Source organism: Cupressus sempervirens, chromosome 6 (genome assembly GCF_028749045.1).
Source record: "Cupressus sempervirens isolate cs-2001-9-10 chromosome 6, ASM2874904v1, whole genome shotgun sequence".
NCBI lineage: Eukaryota > Viridiplantae > Streptophyta > Pinopsida > Cupressales > Cupressaceae > Cupressus > Cupressus sempervirens.
The window spans coordinates 465,283,330-465,306,880 of NC_143123.1; positions in this window are offsets into that span (position 1 = coordinate 465,283,330).

Below are 23,551 nucleotides of genomic sequence, written 5' to 3' on the forward strand. Positions count from 1 at the left end.
TTATCTCCAATAATTTTTTTAATAGGGAGATGTCATCTGACATACATTGACTATCTTGGTTCTTCTCTTCTTTCTTCAATGGATTTTCCAACTTTAGAATCCATGTGTACTTCTCTATCAGGAAAATTGGCATTTCTTTCATGTAGACTTATCTCAAAATCAAAATGTACCTCAACTTTTGTTTGCTACTTAGCTCCCAAATGCAACTCGAAACCCATTGTATGTGACTCAACAGTCACTAATACTTGTTGTTGTTGATTTACAACTTGGTTCACAACATTTTTATCACCAAGAATATCTTTATAAATGTATACAAAAGGTTTGTACTCTTCAGGTTCCTTCATAGGTTCATCTTCATGTACCTGTGTATATTCATCAAACTTCACATTTACACTTTCCAAAACTTTTTTAGTGTTATTATTTAAGCACTTATAAGCTTTATTTCTTGTGGAATAGCCTAAGAATATGCCTTCTTCACTTTTAGCATCAAATTTACCATTCTTGTTGTCCTTAAGATTTTAGCACTTACTTTAAAATACCTTAAAATATTTTTCATTGGGTGAGTATCCATACCATATTTCAAAAGGTGTTGAATGAGTATCTTTCTTGACTTGTACTTAGTTCAAGGTATAGATAGTTGTACTTATAGATTATCTCTAGTATTTCAAAGCAACATTCTTCTCTATCATTAGTGTTCTAGCTCAGTTGTTTCTCCTTTCAGAAATCCCATTTTATAGTAGGGTCCTAGGTGTAGAAGTCTATCTCTTGATCCCTCTATCATTACAAAATATCTCAAACTCATTTAATGTAAATTCTCCACCTCTTTTAAATCTCAAACATTTCAAGCTTTTGCCAATCTCCTTTTCAACTCTAGCCATGTACCACTTAAACATTTGAGAAGTATTAGATTTTTGTTTCAAAAACATAACTATCATCATCCTAGAATAATCATCATCAAATAGGATAATTTACTTGTCACCTTTATAGCTTTTTTAAAGGATTGAGTCTTACATTTAAAACTAGATTTTTTCATCTTGCCTGACTAGCATTGCTTTCAAATCAAATTATCATGTTTCTTCAGTTTAGGAAAACTTTTGACTCTTTTCATGTTACTAATATTGACTAAGTTATCAAAGTTAACATGACATAACCTCTTGTGCCATAGCCACACATTGTCAAATTCTACAACAAGACAAGTAGCATCATTCATGTCAAGATAAAATAGATTACCTCTAGTATGATCTCCATTTTTGATCAATTTTCCATTAGTGCCATAGATCTTTGCTTTCTTGTTCTCAAATTCAACTTTATAACCTAAACTAATATGTCATGAAACACTCAAATTTTTTTAGTTAAGTCCTTCTACATAGTAAGAATTACCACACATGATATTTTCATTCAATTTGATTGATCCTTCACCTTTTTGTTAGATAGGGTGCATCATTACCAAATCTTATACTATTTCCATTGTAATAATTAAGGGTAATAAACTTACTTTTATCCCTAGTCATGTGATGTGAACATCCACTATCAATGATCCATCTATCACTCTTGTTCACATAAGACACTAATGTAGTTGCCTCATCTTCATCAGAATCATCCTTCATAGCACCATACACAACTTCATCATCATGGTCATTAGATTCATCTTTTTAGACTTTTTTCCTTTGTTTTTATAATCTTTTTTGTTGTCATCTCTTTTACCTCTATATTTTTCAAGCCACTTCTATTGTTCTTCTTCTCTGGACATCTAGTAGCAATATGACCAACCTCATTACAATTAAAGCATGTGATAGGTGGATTACCTTTGTATTTTTCTTTGCCTCTATGAAATCTCCTCACCATCGATGCTTCAAGCTCTTCTACATCTACCTCATCTGTATCACTATCACTAGAAACATGTTTGACCTTTCTCTTTTACTCTTTATGTTTCATTAATGAAAATTTATCTTTGAAAGATAATTCAACATTTTAAGTTTTGAAATTATCAAAATTAGAGAGTTCAAAGAAAGTGAGTCTACCCATCAATCCATCAAGGTTTAGATTACTGCCAAGAACACACCTTAGTTCTTGTATGGAATAGAGTGTAATAGCATAGAAAGGAAGCAATGTTCTTAGTACTTTTTTTATTATAGTCTCATTTTCAATAATACTATTAGCTCCTCTTATAGCATTTACAACATCTTTGATTCTTGTGCAATATTGGACAATGGTCTCACCTTCTTGCAATCTCATGTCATCAAACTTTCCTCTTAGACTTCCAGCTTTGGCTCTTAAAAAATTTGTATATCCTCCATAAATTATTTGTATAGCATACCACATCTTCTTTTTCATATGACATCCTTTGATGTCATCAAATTTCGAGTAGCTTAGGGCAAAGCCAAGCTCCAACATTTCCTGATTATGTTCTTTCTTCTTTTTTAGATCATTAGTAGTTAGGGCTCCAATAGAATTAGCATGCTCAATAATGATGGTAAGTTGTGCATAGTCTCCAAGTCCTCCTAGATGTAGCTTCATCAAAAATTTCTATGCAATAAACTTTTCCTTGTTCAATTTGGGCACCTCTTTTTTATGCATTCCAATTTTTAGCTTTTAGTACCTTTGAACTATCCTCACAAGTACTAGTGCTCTAATACCAATTGTTGGAATTCTTTAGAATAGCTAAGAGGGGGTGAATTAGTTATCAAAGGTCCAAATGTACAAATAAAACTCCTCAGTGCTTAATAGATCCATATCCATAAAAACATAACATGTAGGCATCAATTAGATCATACAATTCTTTAACTTAGTAGGTTACTGTCCTAGTTCAAGATAAATTTGTAGAAATGTAAAAATGAAATACCATAAGAAGATTCACACAATTTGACATAAGGATTTTGCATGGAAACCCAATTTGGAAAAAAACACCAATAACATGCTACCCAATTTCACTCTTCTAAAGTGATGCCCTCTGAAAGGCCAACCCTGTTAAAGGTTACAAAACACACTATTAAATGTGACCTAGTTAGAGGATTTCAATCACCCTGTTAGGAGTGAGCCTTGTTAGAGGACTTTAGAACATTCAATTAGAATCACCTAGTTAAAGGATTACAAATGATTGTTAGGTCAACCTTAATCCAAAGGATTTTATCTAGACTGGTATAGTTGTTAAAAAGAAATAGTAAGACTTGATCTAATAAAAACTTACAACTCAATTTTAGATTATAGATCTCTGATTTAGTCCTTCATTCATCTTGGAATTCATACTCTTCAGCTCTAATAGCTTTTTCACCCTTCAAGCATTCATCCCCTTAAGCCTTCTTGCTTTATATGCCATTTACAGTCTCCTCTATTTAGCCACTAGATGGCACAACACTCTATACTTCTTGTCTTCTTTAGGTTCTCGTACATATAAACCTTTTCTTCTAGCCATTTTATCTCCATAAATAGAGAATTTAGATCTTTTGTTACTTAACCACAATTGTCTTCTTTAGGTTCTCGTACATATAAACCTTTTCTTCTAGCCATTTTATCTCCATAAATAGAGAATTTAGATCTTTTGTTACTTAACCACAATTGTCTTCTTTAGGTTCTCGTACATATAAACCTTTTCTTCTAGCCATTTTATCTCCATAAATAGAGAATTTAGATCTTTTGTTACTTAACCACAATTTTCCATTTTAGGGTTAGGTAAGATTCAATGAATCTACCCACTTTTCCATTTTAGTTCCTCTAGAAACTTCATCTACAATCTTTGTTGAAATTGCCTCAAAATGGTTGACCTTGAATTCTATGCCACCAACTCATCATAGTCATCTTCCAAAATCTTCACATAATTCAAGAAATCAAATTTGTCTGCTCAGATTCATCAAACCTTTGATTTAACACTATTTGTTGTCACTCAACATCTATACTATTCTATCACCCAACCAACATTAGTTCACTCGAAAAACACTAAAGTTTACTAATTCTTGGAACCAACTAAACTTTACTCAACATATACTAACATTCACTTAGCTTCCACTATTTGTCTTCTTTGATTAGCACCTATTGATTTTCACTTGGCTTCTATTATTTTTTGCTCAGCTTGCATTGGTTTCTTGATCAAGTTTGATAGACACTTTTCTTACTTTATCTTTTTCCAATCTTTGCTTGATTAATATTTCATTATAGAATTTAAGTAGATAAATACTACACTATAGTATCAATTTTTTACTTGGTCTTAGTACTTCTTTTATACACCAAATAACTCAACCTTTCTCTAGGTTCTCTTGTTATCTCCTCTTTTCAAATCCTCTTCATCAATCAATGAAATGATAGCATTCAAACCAAAAATAAATTGTCTCACTAACAAGTAGTAGGTTTGACATCATTGAAAAAATAATGAATGTTTTGTTATAAGATCTAAACTTCAAACAATCTCTTTTCAACACTAAAAGGGTTGAGATCTTCTAGCAGGGATTCAAAGTCTCATAACAAGAACTACATGTAGTGATTGTATGTAATTGGATCCTAACTAAGTCTTATCCTTTCACAATGAACTTATTTATTAGTACATAACCATGTGATAATTATTCCTACCAAGGTTTTCCTACTAGTCAAGGGTTTCCCTAATTAACATAATCTTGTTTCAATGTGCATGGTTATCATCCTATGGTTGTTGTATCTATTGGTAATATATTTTAGATTTGATAAATTTTATTTTGGATTTTTTAAGTACACATTTTATTCCCCCCAATCACTTGTACTGGTGGAATTTAGCTTCAAATAATTATTATTAGCGTATAAGATCCTTGAAGAAAATGTTTAATAGCTTAAGGAGATCAATGATTACATCTAGGAAAGAGAGTCTAAAATTTGATAGAGAGAACTGTGACTATTGGAAGGACAAAATGAAGAGTTAATTCCCATGTATGGGGGTTCATTACTAGATGGTTAATGTTGGATACAATTGATTAATTATGTGTTGTCTTTAATGTTACACAAATGTCATATCATTATCAATTAGTATATGTCAAGCTCACTCGGGTAGTGAAGATAGTTCTCACTTCCTACTGAGAATTTCTATGTTTTCCTAGTTCAACAGGAAGTTTCTACCAAGTTCACTTGGGTGTCGAAGGAAAAGTTGCAGAAAGCAAGTGTTAAATGAGCTCACTTAGGTAGTGAAGGAAAGTTGGATGGAACCAATGCTAACTGAGCTCACTCGATTGCCAAAGGATTTTTGTAAGTTTGCAATGTTAACTAAGCTTTAGTTGGTTAACAAAGAAAACTGTTTCTGAGTTAGTTTCTACCAAGCAGGGTTAGCTAATGAAGGATTTTCTTATTTTGTTGTATTAAGCTTAATTTATTTATCTATTCATTCCAGCTAATGAAGGTGATGAATATTAATTATTCTAAGTTGTATTTGAGTCAACTTGACAAAGTGGAAGATATAAGTATAAGGTCAAGTTGTGAAAGTGAAAGTGAAAGTGGAAGTAAATGTGTGAATTGTGGTGATGTGATTGAAGATCTATTGATGAGTAGAGGAAGTGAATTTGAAGGATAAGTTGAATATCCTTGTGGTATAGCAAAGCCATATTCAATTAGGAAGGATCAAGTACAAGATAGAATAGAGGTCTAAAATCAGCAAGTTAGTTGCATTCAAATCAGTTTGTCTCATTGTTACTCTCTAACCATTGTAGTAGTGATATAAATCTCCTAACAGAGTTGGCTTAATAACTATTTGCAAATCCTCTACCAAGGTGGCAATTCCATTGAATTATTCTCAAACACCTCTAACAAGGCCACTCCTAATAGGGTGATTAAATTCTTGAATAAGGTCACACCTAACAATGTGTTTTGTAACCTTTAATATGGTTGGCTCCAAACAAATCTCACTTTAGAAGAGTAAAAAATAGTAACTAGTTGCTATTGGTGGTTTTTCCAAAATTTAGTTTCCACATTAAATCCTAGTGTCAAGTTTGTTCATGCTATTTTCTTTTATGTGTTTGTAACTAAGTTAAAGCAATGGTAATCAAAAAAAACATCGAAAGGTTTATGTGTTAATCATTTACCGAGCTAATCCAGTTATTACAGAGTTACATCATTATGTGTGTTTACTAAGCTTCAACAGTATTCAATTATCTGTTTGTATTTTGTACTAACATCTAAGGGATCTAGGATTTATTTTTGTAGTAACTAATTCACCCCTCCCCTCTTAGTTAGTCCTCTTATATTTTCAACAATTGGTATCGAAGCTTTTGGTACTTGCAAAGAAGGTTTCAAGGACCTAAGGTAAAGATTAGGATGTCTTACAAAAGAAAAATTCCCAAGTTGAACAGAGATAATTTGGCAACATGGCAAGAACTTATGAGATTACATATGGCTACCATTAGTGATTCAGGTTGTAAGTATCTTGATGCTGAATATAAGACTCCCATTAGAAATTTATTAGTTGAAGACATTTCTGAAAAGAAGAATCATAATGTTATGATGATTGATATTGCATCTGCTCATAGTTATGCTGAATTTGATGAGGTAAAAGATTGCAAAACTGCTTTTGCAATGTGGAACAAACTAAAAGATATCTATGGAGGAGATGACAATGTAAGAAGAGCCAAAGTAGAAAGCCTTAGAGGACAATCTAATCAAATGAGAATGAGATAAGATGAAAACATAGAAAAATATGTTGAAAGAATGAAAGCTAGTGTAAGTGCAATGAAAGAATCTAGAGGAGACATCAAGGAAGAAATTATTATAAGTAAAGTGCTCAAAACTCTTCTTCCTATTTATGCAATTAGAGTATCTTCTATTCAAGAAATGAGATATGATACAACTAATAAGATAGGCTAGGATCCTCTAGTTGGAAGATTAATAGCTTTTGAATTAGATAACTATGATAACTATGTTCCTACTTCAAAGAACATTGAATCTACATTTAAAGCTAAAATATCACTCAAAGAAAAGGGTAAAGAGTCAAAGTCAAGTCAATTAGGAAGTGGAGAAGATGGATCATCAAAAGAAATTTTAGACAATGATCTCGAAGTTGTCGAAGCCTTTCTTGCAAGGAAGTATTCCAAAGGAAGAGGAAAGTAGAAAAGTAGAGTTCCTCTGATCTACTTTTCTTGTGAAGAAATTGGTCACATTGTTGCTAGGTGTCCAAACAAGGAAATCAATGATGAAAAGAAAAGAAATAATCACAAAGGCAAGAAGGATTCTAAGAACTATAAGAGCTTCAAGGGAAAAGGTAAAAAATCTTGTTTTATGGCTAAATATCCTGATAATAGTGAAGATGAAGTGGTATATATTGTTGTGAAAGATGAATATGATGATGAAGGAGATAAGATGACACTTATCTCTCATGTTAAAAAAATTGATATATGGATTATTGACAGTGGCTTCTTACATCATATGACTGGTGACAAAAAAAAAATTGAGCATATGGAATATCATGATGGAGGTAGTGTAAGATTTGGAAACAATGAACCTTGTAACATAAAAGGAAAAGGATGTATTTTGTTGACTAAAGAACTTGTATGTGACAATGCCTATTGGGTTGAAGGACTAAAGCATAATCTATTGAGTGTGGCATAGCTGAATAACATTGGATTTAGGGTATAATTCATGAATGGATAGGCTAAACTACTGGATGGAAAAGGAAATCTAGTTAGATCTAGCAAGAAAACAAAAGGTAATCTATTTTATCTTGATCTCAGTGATTGTTCATGTTTTATTGCTCAAGTAGAGTAAAGATGGTTATGGCACAAAAGGCTATGTCATGTGAATTTTGATAATTTGGTTAAGATAAGAAAATATAGAAGAATAAGAAGTATTCCTAGTTTGAAGAAACTTGACATGGGTCTATGCAAGAATTGCCAAATTGGTAAGATGGAAAAGACAAGTTTCAAGAGAAAAGACTATCAGTTAGAAGAAGTCTTGGAAATTGTTCATATAGACTCATGTGGACCAATTGGTATAAAGAGTTATAGTGGAGAAAATTTTTTCATTCTCTTTGTGGATGACTACTCTAGAATGATGACAATAATGCACCGAAAAGAAAAATTAGAATCCTTTCAAAAATTCAAGTGGTATCTGGCAAGAGTGGAAAAAGAAACTGGAAATAAATTGAAATGCTTAAGTTCAGATAAAGGTGGTGAATTCATCTCCCATGAATTCAATAATTTTTGTATTGAAAGAGGAATTAAAAGACAAGTATCATCCCTTCGTATAGCATAGTAGAATGGTATAGTAGAAAGAAGAAATAGATCTATCATGGTCTGTGCAAGAACACTAATGATTGAAAAGAATGTTTCTCTCAAATACTAGAAGGAAGTTATCAACACTATAGTTCATACTTTGAATAGAGTTTTGTTGAAGAAAGATTCAAACAAGATGCCTTATTAGCTATGGTATGGCTACACACCTAATGTAGGTTACTTGAAAGTGTTTGGCAGCAAATGTTATATACAAAAAGAATCTAGAAAAGGAAAATTTGATGTAAAAGGTGATGAAGGCATATTTCTAGGATACTCATGTAGAAGTAAAGCATATAGATGTTTGAATTTGTCTACTCATAAAATTTTAGAGATTGCACATGTTAGAATTGATGAATTTAAAGAAAAGAGTGAAGAAGAAAGCAACAAGGAACTTGAAGATTACAAAAGATTCATTTACTATGAACCTAATACTCTACCTAATCTATCTAAGAGAAAAGAAGCTTCATCTCCCAAGTCCCTAGAAACTCTCATAGTTACTGAGTTGTAGGCTATACAACCTAAGCTACAAGGACCCAAGTCACAATTAGATGCTACCAAGCTAGTTCAAACTAAGCTTGATGGACCCAAATCATAGATAGAAGGACCTGAGCTTGAAACTAAAATTCAAGAAGAAGATGGTGGAACTCATTCAAAGACCGAGGAGCCTATGTTAGCAAGATATGTTAGAAGACATCATGCACTTGATCATATCATTGGAAACAAATTAGATGGAAGAATGATAAGAAGGAAATGAAAAGGTACATGTTTACTTGCTGAATTTGAACCTAGAAGTGTTAAAGATGCTCTAGAAAATGAAAGTTGGATTGAAGCAATGGATGAAGAGATATAACAAATAGAAAAGAACAAAACTTGGACTCTTGTTGCTAGACCCAAGGATTAAAATGTAATTGGTACAAAAATGGGTATTTTAAAATAAGTTGAATGAAGATGGAAAGGTATCAAGAAACAAAGCAAGATCAGTATGAAAAGGTTATTCTCAAGAAGAAGGTATTGACTATGGTGAGGCTTTTTCTCTTGTGGCAAGACTAGAAGGTTTTAGAACTTTACCAACATATGCAACACATAAAGGATTTAAAGTATATCAAATGGATGTCAAATCTACATTGTTGAATGGAATTCTTGATGAAGAAGTCTACATTGAACAAACTAAGTGTTTTGTAGATCCTAGAAAAAGAGACATGGTTTGCAAACTACATAAAGCATTATATGGTCTCAAGCAAGCTCCTAGAGCTTGGTATGAAAGACTACATAATTACTTGGTACAAATTGGTTTTTAAAGGACTAATGATAACAACAATCTGTATATCAAGGAAGGACTAGATAAGAAGATTGCAAAAATATTTGTTGATGATACTCTATTTATAGGAAATGACGACTTATGTAATGCATTCTCAGAAGAGATGAGTAAAGAATTTGAGATGTCCATGTTTGGTGAAATAAAATTCTTTGTTGAATTGTGAATACAGTAGAACAAGAATGGTATCTACATCACTCAATCCAAGTATATCAAGGAGACATTGATTTTTTTTGGAATGGAAGATTCAAGACTAGTTGGAACCCCTATGTCTACTAGACATAAGCTTTCCAAAAATGATGATTCCAAAGAAGTAGATAAGACCACTTACAGATCAATGATTGAAAAATTTTAGTTTGTAGTTCACACAAGGCTTGATATTGCTCTAGTAGTTGGAATAGTGGCAAGATTCTTAGCAAATCCTAAGAAAAATCACATGATGGCAATCAAGAGAATCATCAGGTATCTAAAATGTACTAAAGACTATGGTTTATGGTACAAACATGGAGGAAATTTGGACTTGAAAGTATTTACTAATGCTAATTGAGCAGGAAGTCTTGATAACAAAAAAAACACTAGTGGTGGAGCATTCTTTCTTGTTAAAAAACTAGTATTTTGGATAAGCAAGAAGCAAAATTATACATCTCAATCCAAAATAGAGATAGAATATGTAGCAATAGTAGTGAATTGTTCTAAGATTGTTTGGTTCAAACAACTATTGGAAGGAATGAAGTTAGAGATCAAAGATCCAATTGTCATATATTGTGATAACACCAGTGCAATCAATATATTAAAGAATTCAGTAATGCACTCCAAAACAAAGTACATTGCTATAAAATATCACTTCTTAAGAGCATTAGTGCAAGATAAAGAAGTCAGATTGGAATATGTGAATATAAAGGAATAAATTATAGAGATATTCACCAAGCCATTACCTAAGGATGTATTTTTTGATCTAATAGTTAAGCTAGGGGTCATTCCCCTATCTGAATTTCACTAAATATAGTTTAGTGAATGCATCAACTAGAACTTGTTAAAGATCAATAAGTTGGTGTAGAATTGGCAAGGGAATATTGTAGATGAATTAGTACATAAGGTACATTGGTATTTATAGAATTATTGTCTTTGGCATGTGTTCTCAAAAAGGGAGAATTTAATGTCATATCTCTGAGAAATTTTTCGAACCAAAATAAAGTTAGAAATCAGAAAGGGAGAAGTCTTCCAAAGAATAAGTATGATGAAAGAGGGAGAACCTTCTAAATAAAATTGGTAATAGTTGTTGAAGACAAAATCCAATGAAAGGAAGAGATCACACTGATAGAGGGAGTTAGCAAGTCTATAATCCAAAATTTCAATGTGCTATGACATGTTGTGTTGCCATAAATGCCAAAGAGGGAGATTGTTGGATACAATTGATTAATTATGTGTTGTCTTTGATGTTACAAAAATTTCATATCATTATTAGTTAGTATATGCCAAGCTCACTTATGTAGTGAAGATAGTTCTTAGTTTCTATCGAGTGTTCCTATGTTTGCTTAGTTTAGAAGATAGTGTTTACTGAGTTCACTCAGTCATCAAAGGAAAAGTTGCAGAAAGTGAGTGTTAACCAAGCTCACTTGGTTGCCAAAGGATTTTCATAAGTTTGTAATGTTAACTGAGCTTTAATTGGTTAACAAAGGAAATCATTTCTAAGTTAGTTTCTACCAAGCAAGGTTGGCTAATGAAGAATTTTTTTATTTTGTTGTATTAAGCTTAATTGATTTATCTATTCATTCCAGCCAACTAAGGTGATGAATATTGATTATTCTAAGTTGTATTTGAGCTGACTTGACAAAGTGGAAGATATAAGTATAAGGTCAGGTTGTGATTTCAAAGTATGAAAGTGAAAGTGAATGTGCATATTGTGGTAATGTGATTGAAGATCTATTGATGAGTAGAGGAAGTGAATTTGAAGGATAAGAAAAATATCCTTGTGGTGTAGCAAAGCCATATTGGATGAGGAAGGATCAAGTACAAGCCATAATAGAGAATTGAAATCAGCAAGTTAGTTGCATTCAAATTAGGTCATCTCATTGTTACTCTCTAACCATTGTAGTATTGATCTAAATCTCCTAATAGAGTTGGCTTAACAACTATTTGCAAATCCTCTACCAAGGTGGAAATTCCATTGAATTATTCTCAAAGACCTCTAACAAGGCCACTCCTAGGAGGGTGATTAAATCCTTTAATAGGGTCACATCTAACAGTGTGTTTTTTGACCTTTAACAAGGTTTGCTCCTAACAGGGCTCACTTCAAAAGAGTGAAAATCAGTAACTAGTTACTGTTGGTGGTTTTTCCCAAATTGGGTTTTCTTATTAAATCCTAGTGTCAAATGTGTTCATGCTATTTTATTTTATGTTTTTGCAACTAAGTTAAAGTAATAGTAATCATAGAAAACATCTAATGGTTTATATGTTAATCATTTACCAAGCTAATCTAATTATTACCAAGTTACAACATTCTGTGTGTTTACCAAGCTTTAGTAGCATTCAATTATCTATTTTTATTTTGTATTGACACCTAAGGGATTTGGGATTTATTTTTGTAGTAACTAATTCACCCCTCCCCTCTTAGTTACTCCTCTTATATTTCCAATAGGCTACAAGAGAAAGCAAGGTAGTGATAGACAAAATAAAGCTAGACTCATGTACATAAGAGGAGAAAGATATATTTATGTGCAACATGTATGCCAAAGAATAATTATTGTCATCTATTCCAGAGTCAAAATATCTTGAGGTAGAAATCTTACAACTTGCACATGCAATTTGGGTTAAGTTACAATATCTATCTAAAGTTGATATTAAATTACAATGTCTATTTGAAGGTGATATATTTGCAAGAAATATATACATTAGAATTGGAAAGATATTTGATAGTGCTAAGGTGTAGAAAGATGAATCAATTAGAGGATATTTTTATAGGATATCTAAGACTTTTTTAGAGATTAAAAGTTGTGATGAAATTTCTAGTGAAGAAGATATTGTGTGGAATATTTTGAAATCATTTCCAGCTTCTTATGAGAATAAGGTACAAACTATTGAGGATGTTATTCTTACTACACCTAACTTTACCAAAGAAACACTACTTAGAAAGTTGTAGGAATTTAAATTGAGATTGAAATAGAAACAAGGAGTAACTAGAAAAAAGATAAATTTTTGTGTAAGGAAAGATAAAGGTACAATAACCATGAGTGCAAGCACAAGTGGAGGCTATGCTAGAGAATAGGTAGATAAGAAAGAAGAAGATTACAAGATCGATGAAGGACTTGCATTACTTGCAAAAGGGAGACCTAAAGGTAGGATATATTTTCCTTGTTGGGCTTGCAAAGAACTTGGTCACTTATCACCTCAATGTCCTAAAAGAGAAAATAAGACAACACCTAGGAAACCTTATAAGAAAAAAACACAAAAAGATTGCTTCTTTGTTGATGAAAATGATGAATTTGATTTAAGATGATAATTTTTATAGAAAATGATGATGAGGATGATGAAATTGAATTTTCTTCTATTAAAAAAGAAAGTCATAAAAAATAAATTAAAATAATAGAAAGCCTCTCATCATATGACTAGACATATGAATAAATTTGTTAAGTTTAATAGTTATGATTGAGGAGTAGTTAGAATTGGAAACAATGCACCTTTCCTATTAAAGGAAAATTATCTATTACTCTTGATGGAAAACCTAACATTAAGAATGTTTTTTTTCTTGATGAATTAAAACATAATCTTTTTGAGTGTTGGAAACTAATTGGAACATGTACAAGGACTAGAGGTAATATTTTTCAATTAAATACTACTAAGATGACATGTTTTGGTTGCTAAAGTTGATGATAGCTGGCTATAGCATAATATATTTTGTCATATTGACTTTGATAAGATTATAAAGATCACTAAAACATATGCAATAAGATATCTACCTAAGATTGTTAAACCCTTTGACATGGTTTGCAAGAAATGTATAATGGGAAAGTAGAAGAAGACCTCTTTTCCAAGTAAGATATTTACTACATAAGTGAAGTTAGAGATTGTGCATTCAAATTTGAGTGATCTTAAAAGAACAAGAGCATTCTATGGTGATAAGTACTTTATGTTTTTCATTCATTATTTTACAATGATGTGGGTAGCATTTCTTAGATAGAAATATAATACTTTCAATACATTCAAGTTATTAAGAAGTTAAGTAGAGGATAAATTAGAATTAAAGATTAAAAAAAATATGATAAGATAGAGAAGGAGAATTCATTTCAAATTAATTTAACCTCTTTTGTGTGGATAATGAAATTAAGAGACAACTTTAAGCTCCTAACATGCCACAATAGAATAGAATTGTAGAAATAAGGAAAACATCAACTAGTGAGGTAGATAGAACTATGGTGTTTGAAAATAATGTGCTACATATCTTTTGGAGAGAAGTAGTGAATACAACTATATATACAATTAATAGCTTGTACAGATCAAACAAGGTACTAGTAAGACACCCTATGAACTTTAGTTTGGACATACACCTACTATGCAATATTTTAGAGTCTTTGGAAGTAAATTATATATCAAAAGAGATGATGATATTAGAAAATTTGATCCGAGAAGTGATTAAGGTATGTTTCTTGAATACTCTTTAAAAAGAAAGTCATATAGATGTTTTAATCAAAGATTGAAGACCATTGTTGAAAATGCTAATGTGAAAGTTTATAAGAAGTTAAAAATTTAGAAAAGGATACTTGATTATGATTTAGATTGGGATACTTATTAGAGGCATAAAAATCAAAATTTTGAGAAGGAACTATTTTATGAAACTGACAATGATTTGTAGACAAAATAACCAAGGGAAGAACCTAGAGTAGAATTTAGAACATAACAAGGAGCACCAAAGCATGTTGCATAGAATTACCCCATGAGTAATATCCTTGGAACTGAGAACAAGGGAGTAATGAAAAGGAACAAGGTAATTGAAGAATTACTTTTAGTATCACAAGTGGAACCTAAGATTATAGATGAAGCATGTAAAGATGAATTTTGAATAAAGGTTATTAAATAAGAATTTGAGCAAGCTGAAAAGAACAAGACATGGGAATTGATCCCTAAACCTAAAGACAATAACATGATTGGCACAAAGTGGGTATTGAGAAATAATATGAATGAATAAGGATAACTAGTAAGAAACAAAGAAAGGTAGTACCCAAAGGTTATTCACAATAAGAAGGAATTGATTTTGAGGAAACCTTTTCCCCTATTGCTAGACTTGAAGAAAAAATAATTTGTTTGGCTTTTGCATCTAACAAGAACTTCAAGGTATATCAAATGGATGTTAAGTCATATTTTCTAAATGGATAACTTAAGAAAAATGTATACATTAAACAACCTAATGGTTTTACACTAAGTGAAGATAAATACATGGTTTATAGACCACAAGAAATCATTTTATGGATTAAAGAAAACACATATAGCTTGGTATGCAAGATTGGACAAAAGTTTACATAATTTGAGATTCAGGAAAGGTAATGCAGACAATACATGTACTTTACAAAAAATTTAGAAGTATTACTAATTATTATAGTATTTTTGATGACATTATCTTTAGAGGAAATGATGAAGCTAGTGAGAAATTTTTAGAATAAATGAGGAATGAGTATGATTGGTGAGATAAAAATTTTCTCAGGATTGCAAATAACTCATAATATGAATGATAATTTCATATCACAAACTAAATATCTTAAGAACTTGTTGACAATATTTGGATTAAAAAACTCTAAACTAGTTGGAATGTAATGCCCCGCTAGGGAACCCAAAAGAAATTAACCTAAAGTTTCACTAAATTTTTCAAACTTTGTTTTGAAAGATTATAACATCAAGAGATAACACAACGAAAGTAATAAATCACAAATATACATACAATCCATCAACATAATACATTTCTTAAGGGTCTCATGACATTGAATTACATATATAAGTTTTATAAATACTAAATCTAATATATAACAAAATCCACATCATAGAATAATCACAACTACAAATCTAATTAAATAATATACAATTACATAAGATGCCACTTGGCATAATTAGAATGTATAATCATTCAATGTATAAGTCATGGGGTATGAAAATCTCAAAGAATATACATCATGAATAAATACATCATCTCATAAGATCTCTAATAATCAAGTATAGTATAATAGAATATAACATCCAACAAAAACACAATAACAAAAGGAAAGGAACAACTACATAAGTACATCCAATAATGGCATCCAATTGTTAGATCTTAATGGTATAAGAAACACTGCCACTTGACCTTGTGGAACTTAAATGGTCCACTCCCATCGTACTAAGGAGATAATCTTAAGTCCCATATAGATGTCAATCCACAAGTCATAAAAAATATCTAGGTCAAGGAAAACCTTATATGAATCTATCTCAAAGGTACCAAGACACTAGTAACATTTGAACCAAAGGCAACAAAGACATGAAGGAATATACTATGTAAGTGGAAAGTGTCATCACATGAGCCAACTCTAAGGTTACCCTAGCAGCTTCTCTAGACTCTAGCCCCCTAGTATCTGTATGCGGCATCAGTATCCTTTCATATAGACAAGGCATACCAATGAGAAAAAGTCACAACCAAGCATCATCTCTACTCCCATCCTAGCCTATTCTAGCACTCAAGGCATGGGCGAGGAACAAATATTGACTCTTTTTAATTCATTTTAAACCCATTTAAAGAAATTTTATCACTTATTAGAACAACTTAAAATGGGTTACCAAGGCAGTCTCTTTAGGGCTCCGACCTCCATCACAAGCCACTTCCCAATATACAAATAGATTACCTACCCTAAGCTCATGAAAATTACAACTCATAAAATCACAATTTTCACCTTAGTCTTTTACAAGAAACTAGAAAGAACCTATAGATAAAACACAATAATCACCTCAATCTTATGCAAGCAACTAGAAAGCACTAAAGATAAGCAATCAAAAACTCAAGGGTTACTTAAAGAAAGCCACAATAATCACTTCAATCCTATATGAGAAACTAGAAAGCATCAAAAGATAACTGATTAAAAACTCAAAGGTTACACCAAAAAAATTGAATCATTCTCCTTAGTTTTGTACAAGTAACTAGAAAACACTAACAAATATCTGATCAAAACTCATCATAGAAATATGTGGCCACATCACAATGGTTGGGTATAAAAGACCTTGACCAAAATATACATAACATCATCACATAACAGAACTCTCCAAGCCTCTAGTAAACATCTTGAATTGTTAATGTACTAAGTCAAACTCAAACACCACATGAAATACATCATACATCTCATCAAGAAATTTAACAAGTGTTTTCATAGTTCATTTGGTTTTACAAACACAAAGGTTAATTTAACAAACAAGGTTCCATTTTTATTTTATTTTCCAAAGTGTCATTATTACTAAGGTTTTCAAATTATCCAAAAGTAATAAAAGTCCCTTGGTAATAGAAATCATTTTCATATAAATTGAACTGTCAAGAAAAATCCGAGTTTATTAAAGAGAATCAATTTTTTTCCCAATTTACAATTATTAATTTACTATACAAATACATTTTAATAATAAATTAATTAAAAAATTCAATTAAATATTATTAATGATAATAACTATCTATTAGTTAATAAAATGATTTATATTAAATTATTAATAAAATAATAATTAATAATAATAATATTTAATTATATTTTCTATTTAATAATAAATAATATCTAATATATATAATTAACATCTCATAAAATATTAATAAAGAAGTAATTTAAAAAAACTAAAAAACACAACCTTCCTAACTTACCTTCATGTGGGTTGCTACATGCAGCCATGGGCTGCGATAGACAGTTATGGTCTATTGTAACAATTGCAGGCCATCAAATAGAGGAGTGAGAGGTGGGAGATGGTGGCACATCTCCCCATTTTAATATATTATTATTTTTTAAATAAAACAAACAACCCCTCTATAAAAAAAAATTTAAAAAAAAAAATTCATTGTTAGTAAAACTCAATAAAATGTTAGAATACAATTACCACAATAATTTTCAATTACTGTGGTAATTAGTATTATATATATATATATATATATATTCTCACTCACAAATCTAATAGGAAAATAAATAAAAACTACCAAATTGTAAAATTTAATTTCTAATATTCCTTTTTCAAACCCCATCCCAAATCCAAAAAATCAAATTCTGAATCTCCAAAACTATCAAATAAGGGTTTCCACTACCAAATTCATTCACAAGTGTTTTCAAGAATGATAAATTTCAACACAAGGGTTTTAGCTTGAATTAAGTTCTGAAAATAGATCTATTCAAACATAAAGAAGATAGAGAGATTTCAAAGAGGAAATTATTGCACAAAACTCAACAAGATCCTACATTGATATGATGCTAACTGATCAAATGCTCAAAGCTCACAAGAAAATTCTTTTGTCCTTTTGAAAACCCTCTTTCTCAAAAATTGGCTCCTCCAAACCTGTACATGGAGAAATGAGATCTGATTTCCTAATAAAGAGCTTTCTCCCTTTAGGGTATTGGTTTTGCAATCATGTGAAACATTTTTTCTTTAATCATACCTTTTTTTGAAACCACATTCAAATTCTCAAATCAAACTTATAATAACGTCACTTCAAATTGTTATCTAATTGTTCTTTATTTATACCGAGTATTAGATTAATCAATTAGCTTATACTGAGTTGCATAGTTAAACAAATAACATGAATTAAAATTTTCAACATATTTGAACTCACACATTTGACACAAATATTTAACATGTAAACCCTATAAAGGCAAACAACACCTGGGAATTGGCAACCTAAATGTTTCACTCTTCTAAAGTGAGCTCTATTAGGAGTCAACCTTGTTAAAGGTTGCATGCACATTTTAAGTGGGACATGGTTAGAAGATTTTAACCAAAGATAATCTAGACCTTATCACTCCCTGACATTTCTAAAGAGAGGAATTCTCTAAAGTACTTACAAACATCACTAATTGATGCTACCATATAGTTTTTCAAAGACGTGTCAGGTCCATTAGTTTAAGATATTTTAACTACTACAATGGTAAGAAAGTAAAAGTCAAATGATCTACTAGGTTTGGTGTAGGAGTTGATGAATTCCAACTCCATAGCTCACCAAGATCACCTACATGAAAATAACCTATCAAAGGGAAACCAAGAAGGAAGAGTTGGAGATTGGAAAAACCCTAAACGAACATGAGAGAGAATATATTATAAAAATAAGAAAATGTATTTACAATGAAAATGTGATGTGGGATACAATGAGAGATCCTGAATATAAAGGCCTCATAGAAGCTTGTAGAACAAGTTAGAAAGTGGTAGAAGATAATGTTGACAACTAGGTATCCACAAAAAGGTGGAACATGCTAGAAGGGAACAAACTCCGGTGTTGTCAACAACTCATCACTACAAGTATTAAATGCATTAACCTAAGTAAGCTTAAGTAAATAGAATAAATAAATAATTATTAATTATTTACTCTAACACACCCTTTAAGTGCAACTTAGGGGAATGCCTTAAGCTCATAAAACTAAGATGAAAATGTAGAATGGGTCCCACCAATGAGGTCATGTTAGGTACCCATGTACAATGCAAAGAGATGAAACCTCTGTAAATGGGGAAAGAGAGAAAACCACATCGGAAAAACTCTCCCCCCAAAAGAGGTAACCTAGTGAAGGACTGAAGAAGCCTCCAACTAGAAAAATGTCCCCTAAAATAGGAACAAGAAGTGATCATGAAGAGCATCACTAAAGCATGAAGAAGATGCAGAATCTACCATTAGAAAGAAACTACTGATCTAAAGAACCTCCATGGAAGAAGAAGGAATGAACCGAGCATGTCTATATGGTAGATGATCCATCTCACCAAAATGCATAGGTAGCTAGCCACTGCAATCACCTCATATATAGGGTCAACCACTGAATACATAGCTCACACTATCAAACCAAGGATGCATAAGAATAATAGTATAAATCCCCCTTAATGTAGATGGGGTGAGATGATGGGCAATTGAGAAGGTGGGCCAAAATCCTCTATAGATAGAACCAAGAATGACAAGAGAGTGGAAGATGTATAGAAACCTATAAAGATACGGTCACACCAACTTTGCATGGGGCTAATGTCATGGAAGGGACACTCACTTGACAAAGGAAGAGGGCACAAAAATGGCAACAACTATCCCCCCATGGTGCTTTATAAAAATAGTGCAAGTACAATTGTCTCAAAACAACATTCATGAACCCAGAATGCAAGAGTGGCACTTTATCTTAGTGCATATACATAAAAATGCTTGCAAATGATGTCTATAATTATCAGAATAGGAAAAAAATTGACACAAAAGATAGTACAACCCAAAACAAAAGATCTCATGCCTTGAAAATGATCCTCAGACCTAAAACACCCAAGATATCCACCATAGAGCATGAGCCAGAATATAAGGAAAAAGACCACATTTCTGAAAAGATGACAAAACCAGCTTTCCAAAAATATAATGTTTTCAAAAAATGGACATGGGATGCAAAAAAATGCATGCCAGAGTCAATAAATAGAAATTTAGACTTCAAATAAAAAAAGGGCAACAAAACTACATCAAAACTTAAAAATACCTACACCAATGTCTCTGTCTTAGAACCAACTTTTCAATGCTTCTTTCAGATTGGAAAAATACCTCTATATGCTCAAGATGTGGCCAAAAAATAGCAAGTAGGTCAAAATGACCCTAGAGAGCCTAGCAGGGGTGCTGATGTAGTGCTAACATCACGTTAACATCAGCATTTCAAGCCAAAAAAATTGATGACCTAGTAGCCATCATAGCAAAAATAGGTGCTATGTGGCATGCCACATGGCAAGTCCACATGGTAGCCATGTGGCAGAGTGCTGATGTGGTAGGGTCCATGTGGCAAAGTGCCAAGTGGAAAAGTTACATGTGGAACCTATGCCGCGTGTCAGTACCAAAAATTGCCAAGTGTATTGCAAGTGCTGACTATATAGAAAAGAAATGTGGGTTGGTGATTGGGTAGGTGGATCAGATAACATATACATGTCAATCACAAGTTAGTTGATTAGTGTCCATGTGTGTAGGTTCCTCTGGTGGACACAGGGGCTAAGCGGAGTAGTCATAGGTGGTAGAAATAGGAATCACAACCAAGCAGAGCAACAGATTGGGGAGGCACTGTGGCAGAGAGCTAAGAAGCATTGTTAGAAGAGTTGTGACGGAGGCCAGGCTAGGACTAGCTACCCTGTGGTAGCTCGGCCGGTGGTGGAGAGGTGTCGGTGGAGCATGGGCAGCCCTACGGTGGTTGTTGGGCAATGTCATAGTGTTGTGGCCCTAATTTGATTTAAATTTTATTGTTTTCAAATCGTCTGTACAGTCCATATGGAAGGGCTTACGCCTAAATTTTTTTCCTCCTAGAGCATTTTCTCCAAAATCAAAATTTTTTATATGAATCCTAACTATAAATGGCCTTCTAGATCCAATTGCAACATTCATTTGGGCCCAATGTGCTCCAAAAAAATGCTCTTCCACCAGATTGAAGAAAAATGCACAAACAAACTAGGGTTTTTGTCTCCAACAAAGCATCAATAGGGAGGCTCTGATACCATGTAGGAGTTGATAAAATCCAACTCCATAGCTCACCAAGATCACTTGCATGCAAATAACTTGTCAAAGAGAAACTGAGAAGGAAGAGGTGGAGCTTGGAAAAACCCTAAACGGACATGAGAGAGAACATAGTGTAAAAAAAGGAAAATGTATTTACAATAAAAATTTAATGTGAGATACAATGAGAGAGCTCAAATATAAAGGCCTCATAGGATGTTGTAGAACAAGCTAGAAAGTGGTAGAAGATAAGGTTGACAACTAAGCATCTACAAAAAGGTGGAACATGCTAGAAGGGAACAAACTTCCATGTTGTCAACAACTCATCACTACAACTATTCAATGCATTAACCTAAGTAAGCTTAAGTGAATAGAATAAATAAATAATTATTAATTATTTACTCTAACATTTAGCACTAGCTTACTTTTTCAAATATCTACTTCATTCTATCTCCTCCTTCTAATCTTTGACTAGCTGATTCACACTCACACTATCACTTAGAAATTCCTCTTGCTTGATCTTTTCACTTATGTTCTTCTTGGTTCATATTCTATCTTCTTCTTTGACCTCAATCAACAATCAACAAACAATCATCAGATCATGAAAAACTAAATAGAATCCAAAAATAGTCTTGTTCATCTCCTTAAATAGCTAACTTCACCATTCTAGAATCTTCTATATTTTGTCACTTAATCACAATCGTAGATCTTAGATTCAATGAATTTAGTCACTCAAAAAATAGTTACACCTTGAACATTGTGCTCATCTTCATATTGTTGAATATCCTTCATCAGATATTCATTATATTTTTTCAAACATGGATCTTATAACTAGCTTTTAGTTTATCATTTGAACTTCTTAAACATTCTTAATTTTTATCAAAAGTCAACCTCATATTAATATTTCCTTAACTTTTTCTTCATGTTTAGGATTGGTGAAAACTACAACTTGATACATCACTCGATTAACTTTGAAATTACTTAATTAACACTAAACTTTAACTCTTCTTTGTTAGCAACTTAGTGACAACTATAGTAGCTCTGTTAATATTGTGTTCATTCTTTCACCTTGTAGTTTGGTAGGTGAAACTTATCTTGTGTATACATGATATTCAACCCTTAATCACATCATTACATCATTGTAAAATAATAAAACCAATATTATACTCTCATAGTCCAACTCATTCAAGTACCCATTGAACACCATACTTATCGTCTTTTCATTATCATAATTTCTTCAAATTCTATGCATTAGAGACATGGGATTCTTATAAATATTATCAAAGGGGATTCTTAGTGTTTTCCCTTTGATCAAGTGTTTCCTTAGTTAACATAATATTATCTCATTTTTCATGATGATCATCCTATGGTTGTTGCATCTATTGGTTATATATTTTATATTTGATAAAGCTTATTTTGTTGTTTAAAGTGTAGAACTAATTCACCCTCCCTCTTAGTTGTATTGGTTGACTTTACTTTCTAACAATACATACATATTGTTCTTATAGGAAATGAATATAAATATGATCAATAGAAACTATCATCACTCAAAGAGGGTGGGGTTCATCCCTAAGGCAATATGGGTATGTACTCCACACTTGTATTTAGGCTTATCAAGCTATGGGACACCACTATAATGTCCTAACACTCCAATATAATGTATCATGTAGGTAGAGTGGCTGAAAGAAAGTACCCATTAAAGTCTCTACGGGAGAAGCCTATTAGCATGAATGTTGATGATAATACATGGGAGGAGTATCCTAAGCATTAGAGAGTATTTATATGTTGCATTCATGAATATGTTTTTCATTGATGCCTCAATAGCACTATTTTTGTAAAGACTAGAAGAGTAGTAGATAGAGATCTTGATAGTATGGACAATGGTCTGATTACCTAGTTATGTGTAGTAATGGACATTTATAGCATAGTGTCCTGGGGATATGGTTAAGTGTGTAGGGTATAAGTTGAAGACATACAGAAGTTGTGCCTGATTTATAGAGAGCATTTCTTGATGTTTGTTGTCTATCTTACATCCCAAATGTAATGAAGTGATCCACAGTTAGGTAGTGATAAAGGATAGTCACATGATGATGTCAATGAGTGCACAAGTCTTAGTATCACACATGCGAATTTTTGTATAGATTGTGAGATGACAATTGTAAGTGCTAAATGTGGGCCTCTGTGATTCACACACACTTCAACATGATCATTATCTAAGGAATCATGTAGTGCCTCTTGTGTTTACAGTCTGTACCTTGTCTATTTTTTATTTGAGAGATACTTGATACTCTTATTGATATTGTACCTTGAGATGACTTGAGGGTCAAATGTTATACTTTGACTTTTGTTCCA